Genomic DNA, 6818 nt, shown 5'->3' on the forward strand with positions numbered 1-6818 from the left:
TCGTGAGTATTATTACAATAACATAACCAAAGATATACAATCATTATAAAGTTAATGCTTTTGCTAGCTTTAGTCACCAGAACATCGACAGTTTGTTAAAACCATAGAAATGAATACAATTAAATGTATCTGTTACACTTGAAAGCTGTGAAATACAAATTGAGCAAGACTGAAATCTTTGGATTAAGAAATACATATAAGTGGAAGATTAGGCAACTGGTTAAAAATCTAAACTGATTTTTTCCATAAAACAGTTTGCTGTGGGCCTTAAACTGGGTCAATTATGCCAGATGTTTGACACCTGTGTCAGCTTGCCTGAAACATGTTGAACCAGAGTCAGGGTACCTTTGATAGTCTGATGATGTTTGCTTGAGCAGTTACTTAGAAATAATTTACCACCAATTAAAGATCCGTTTCCTGTTTAATGTGAAATCCTGTCCATCCTGTAATATCCTGTTTTGCAATCTACCTCACACTTCCTTCACTGTTTCGACATTTTGTGTTTGTCGAAGGAGGCGGTTAGCACTTTATTTTCTTATTACAAATATGTGTGTTTAATATAAGAGTCTGAAGCTTCAGTTGATTAAAGTCCACAGGGTAGTTTTAGTTATAAGAACGAAAAAACCCACAACCAGCATTTTGTTTTATGGTCAGATTTCAGCCGGATAATGAAGCAATACATGTTTTCCATATGTTTCTGTGTTTAAAATGCCCTTTGGCTTATATTTATATGTAGAGGCTGCAAAAGATGGCCTACATGTTGATCTGTACAAATAATCAAGCTTTGCGTCTAATCTACTTTTGTAAAAGACATTCTAAATAAAAACTGCTCCGTACATGTGCATTGTTCCCTTTTCTTGCCAATGCAAATGCTTGACTGTAAGTGACATCAGTTCCTTCAATAAAAAGGATTTGAAATTACACCACGCTTGGCTTCCTCCCACATGTACACTCTCAAATGAACCCTGAAACTCAAACGGTACCTTCCTAAGAAGTACGTAGTGTCTCTACTTTAAAGAGTCCTCTCCTGCTGATGTTCAGGTTTATATCAGTATGTAGTGTCTCTACTTTAAAGAGTCCTCTCCTGCTGATGTTCAGGTTTATATCAGTATGTAGTGTCTCTACTTTAAAGAGTCCTCTCCTGCTGATGTTCAGGGGCCGTATTCACAAAAGATTTTAGGGCTAAAAGTAGCTCCTAACTGGCAAATTTAGGAGAAACTCCTAAACATAATGGGCGTGTCAGTCTTACATTTAGGACTCCTAATTGTATTCACTAAGAGCAATTCACAAAGTATTTTAGTTCTAAAAGTAGCACCTAAGTTTAGGAGAGCTTAAAAGTCCTCGAGAGGACTCCTAACTCAGTAAGACCTATTCACAAAGAATCTGAAAATGGCTGCGAGACGAAATGTTTTGGAGACAATGGAAGACTGTGAATTGATCAAGAGATATAGGCTAAATCGTGAGGGTATCCAACTTGTTGTTGAATTAGTGCGGGATGCAATAACATCCCCGACTAACAGGAATAACCCGATTAGTCCGGAAATAAAATGTTTGGCAACACTACGATATTTAGCAACAGGGAAAATGCAACTTTGCAATGCCGACAATTTAGGAATATCGCAACCATCAGTCAGCCGTGCCATAAACCAAACCATCAACGCGCTCTCTAGACCACATATCATCCAACAGTTTATCCGGTTTCCTTTGGACAATCAACAACTACACAGGATCAGAGCCAACTTCATGGCAATGCAGGTATGCCCGGTGTGGTCGGTGCTATTGACGGGACGCACATAAAAATTATTGCGCCATCAAAAGATGAGGACGTGTTTGTCAATAGAAAGAAAGTACATTCCATCAACACGCAGATTGTTTTCATTCATCATGATAGGGGGGCTTGAACGGCGGTATGGGCTGTTATTGAAAGTGTTTAAGTGCTGGAAATATGCTCATTGGATAATAGTTTGCAGGGTGCTTTTAATTGCCTCCTTGATTTAATGCAATTTACGTCTTTTTATGGTTTGCTCTCTCTCTTTAACGTGCATATACAACGTCATTATCGTGGTCTGCACAAACTTGTCATCATGCGTGTATTCTGCTAACTGCACTGTCCATAACTATTTGATAGGAATACATTTCTAGCCTAGGCTATTTCCTTGATTTAGTGGGCTCGTTTGTGGGATGTTGCGGATGAGTTTCACCGAGACCGCCTGCTCTGAACAACCAATCACCGTACTGACTTCTAAACTCATGCACGAGAATCGACGTAATCCATAGCAACGGCGCGTCACTCTTAGTTCACTCTTAGTGATTTATCCTTAGTATGAGTAGGTCTCAGCGGCTTTGTGAATAACTTTTAAGAAAAAACTCCTACGTAAAATGTTTTAGCGCGAATTAGGAGCACTCCTAGCGGTAAGATAAAATGCTTTGTGAATACGGCCCCAGGTGTATATCAGTATGTAGTGTCTCTACTTTAAAGAGTCCTCTCCTGCTGATGTTCAGGTGTATATCAGTATGTAGTGTCTCTACTTTAAAGAGTACTCTCCTGCTGATGTTCAGGTGTATATCAGTATGTAGTGTCTCTACTTTAAAGAGTCCTCTCCTGCTGATGTTCAGGTGTATATCAGTACGTACTGTCTCTACTTTAAAGAGTCCTCTCCTGCTGATGTTCAGGTGTATATCAGTACGTAGTGTCTCTACTTTAAAGAGTCCTCTCCTGCTGATGTTCAGGTGTATATCAGTATGTAGTGTCTCTACTTTAAAGAGTCCTCTCCTGCTGATGTTCAGGTCTATATCAGTATGTAGTCTCTCTACTTTAAAGAGTCCTCTGCTGCTGATGATCCGGTGTATATCAGTATGTAGTGTCTCTACTTTAAAGAGTCCTCTCCTGCTGATGTTCAGGTGTATATCAGTATGTCGTGTCTCTACTTTAAAGAGTCCTCTCCTGCTGATGTTCAGGTGTATATCAGTATGTGTGTGTGTGTGTGTGTGTGTGTGTGTGTGTGTGTGTGTGTGTGTGTGTGTGTGTGTGTGTGTGTGTGTGTGTGTGTGTGTGTGTGTGTGTGTGTGTGTGTGTGTGTGTGTGTGTGTGTGTGTGTGTGTGTGACTGGTTGCATGCACAGTGCTGATATGTTATGTTATGATGTCATGATGCACTACTGCACTTCTACTCTGCACAGTGTTTTTTTTAAATTGACTCAACATTGATAACACTTTCCCCTAAATTGCTCCTGTGGGGATTGTACTCCACAGTGTTGAGTGTATGTATGTCGCTTTGGATAATAGTAAAAGTTCATAAAAACACACTTTAAATATATAAAAGTCTAACAAGTGACATCTAATGTACTTTTTAAATATAATTAGTTATACTTTTACTTCAGTAAAGGATCGAAATACTTTTTTATATAAGTATAATGTGGTGTTGCGACAGTCAGACAAAACTTTAAAAAAAAATAATGAACCAGTTTTACACCGTGCAGAAACCGTGTGCTGACAAAGTGATGGATTGCACAGAAGTCACAAAGATACAAATAGAGAAATGAAGCCCATCTTTGCATGAACAGAAAACACACTTATAGCCACTTGGCTGCATCGTGAGGGAAACATGGGAAAACATCTGAAGGAGAACTCACCTCGGCTGAAGAGTATCCCGAAGAGTACTGCTCAAAATCTATCTCCTCGTCACTGTGAAGACAAGCAGGAAGTTCTTTAAATCTGTCTTCAAACACACTGACATACTTCAAATTATTCCAATATGACATTGTTTTTTTTAAATCGAGGATTTTCTGATTAAGACAAGTGAGATTTTCTGATAAAATGCAGATTTCTAGAACTCAATCGAACACTGTTCCTACATCAAAACTCTCCCAAAAGGAAGTCACACTGCCTCAAATGTAAACAAAAAAAGCACCTTACAGTCTTAATAACTCAAGGATTATATATATTAAATAAAAAATCAAATACAGGAGGGCGTAAAAAAAAAAAAATTGAAATCTATGGAAAGACTTAATTTATCAAAGTGGATTTAAATCCATCTTTTCTCCAATAAAGAACTAAACAAACACTACATCTCTCAAACAGGTGGAATCCATGTGAGTTAAGGTGATTTCTAATCCCTTAGGATCCCTCTGCCAGCCCAAAAAGACCAAGAAAGTCTTTATGTTTGTTTAGAAAAACATGAAAGGAGTATCCTTTGAGTGCAAATGCAATTTGGAGTCGCCTGTTTACAGCCAGCTCTTTGCATGGTACTAGAGATGGAAGACCAGAAGACGGTCCAATTAAACTCGCCTACTTTAGTTTGGATATGTGCCCATATAGCAACACCAAAGCTGGTTGAACCTGTCTGAAAACTTTAAAACCAAAAGCCTATTTGCATGTCTGCATGTCAACAGGAGTTTAAGAATAATATTGACTTCCATTATTCATGAAAAGAGCTATTAGAGATAGTCTTCTTTTTTATATAAGGGCAAAAATTGAATATTCTGTGCATGAAAACTGTCAACTGTATCTGTAGTGAGGGACACTAGAGCTGGACAAATGCTAAATATTCTAGTAAATTCCAAGGTGACATGGACAAGATGTAAAACGCTAAGGAGATCAGTGAGTTGTACAGGGTTCAGGCAGAGGTGGGAAGTAGTGGAGTACAAATACTTTGTTACTCTACTTAAGTACAGTATCAGGTATCACTACTTTACTCCACTTATTTTTCTGACGACTTTCTACATCTTACATTTTGAACACAAATACCTGAACTTTCTACTTCTTACATGTTGAACACAAATACCTGTACTTTCTACTTCTTACATGTTGAACACAAATACCTGTACTTTCTACTTCTCACATGTTGAACTCAAATACCTGAACTTTCTACTTCTTACATGTTGAACACAAATACCTGTACTTTCTACTTCTTACATGTTGAACTCAAATACCTGTACTTTCTACTTCTTACATGTTGAACACAAATACCTGTACTTTCTACTTCTTACATGTTGAACTCAAATACCTGTACTTTCTACTTCTTACATGTTGAACACAAATACCTGAACTTTCTACTTCTTACATGTTGAACACAAATACCTGTACTTTCTACTTCTTACATGTTGAACTCAAATACCTGTACTTTCTACTTCTCACATGTTGAACACAAATACCTGTACTTTCTACTTCTTACATGTTGAACTCAAATACCTGAACTTTCTACTTCTTACATGTTGAACACAAATACCTGAACTTTCTACTTCTTACATGTTGAACACAAATACCTGTACTTTCTACTTCTTACATGTTGAACTCAAATACCTGTACTTTCTACTTCTTACATGTTGAACTCAAATACCTGAACTTTCTACTTCTTACATGTTGAACTCAAATACCTGTACTTTCTACTTCTTACATGTTGAACTCAAATACCTGAACTTTCTACTTCTTACATGTTGAACTCAAATACCTGTACTTTCTACTTCTTACATGTTGAACACAAATACCTGAACTTTCTACTTCTTACATGTTGAACACAAATACCTGTACTTTCTACTTCTTACATGTTGAACTCAAATACCTGTACTTTCTACTTCTCACATGTTGAACACAAATACCTGTACTTTCTACTTCTTACATGTTGAACTCAAATACCTGAACTTTCTACTTCTTACATGTTGAACACAAATACCTGTACTTTCTACTTCTTACATGTTGAACTCAAATACCTCAACTTTCTACTTCTTACATGTTGAACTCAAATACCTGAACTTTCTACTTCTTACATGTTGAACTCAAATACCTGTACTTTCTACTTCTCACATGTTGAACACAAATACCTGTACTTTCTACTTCTTACATGTTGAACACAAATACCTGTACTTTCTACTTCTTACATGTTGAACACAAATACCTGTACTTTCTACTTCTTACATGTTGAACACAAATACCTGTACTTTCTACTTCTTACATGTTGAACACAAATACCTGTACTTTCTACTTCTTACATGTTGAACTCAAATACCTGAACTTTCTACTTCTTACATGTTGAACTCAAATACCTGTACTTTCTACTTCTTACATGTTGAACTCAAATACCTGTACTTTCTACTTCTCACATGTTGAACTCAAATACCTGAACTTTCTACTTCTTACATGTTGAACACAAATACCTGTACTTTCTACTTCTTACATGTTGAACTCAAATACCTGTACTTTCTACTTCTCACATGTTGAACTCAAATACCTGAACTTTCTACTTCTTACATGTTGAACTCAAATACCTGTACTTTCTACTTCTTACATGTTGAACTCAAATACCTGAACTTTCTACTTCTTACATGTTGAACTCAAATACCTGTACTTTCTACTTCTTACATGTTGAACACAAATACCTGTACTTTCTACTTCTTACATGTTGAACACAAATACCTGTACTTTCTACTTCTTACATGTTGAACACAAATACCTGTACTTTCTACTTCTTACATGTTGAACTCAAATACCTGAACTTTCTACTTCTTACATGTTGAACACAAATACCTGTACTTTCTACTTCTTACATGTTGAACACAAATACCTGAACTTTCTACTTCTTACATGTTGAACTCAAATACCTGTACTTTCTACTTCTTACATGTTGAACCCAAATACCTGTACTTTCTACTTCTTACATGTTGAACTCAAATACCTGTACTTTCTACTTCTTACATGTTGAACACAAATACCTGAACTTTCTACTTCTTACATGTTGAACCCAAATACCTGTACTTTCTACTTCTTACATGTTGAACACAAATACCTGAACTTTCTACTTCTCACATGTTGAACCCGAACCC

The sequence above is a fragment of the Notothenia rossii genome, assembly GCF_949606895.1.
Source record: "Notothenia rossii genome assembly, chromosome: 2".
Taxonomy (NCBI): domain Eukaryota; kingdom Metazoa; phylum Chordata; class Actinopteri; order Perciformes; family Nototheniidae; genus Notothenia; species Notothenia rossii.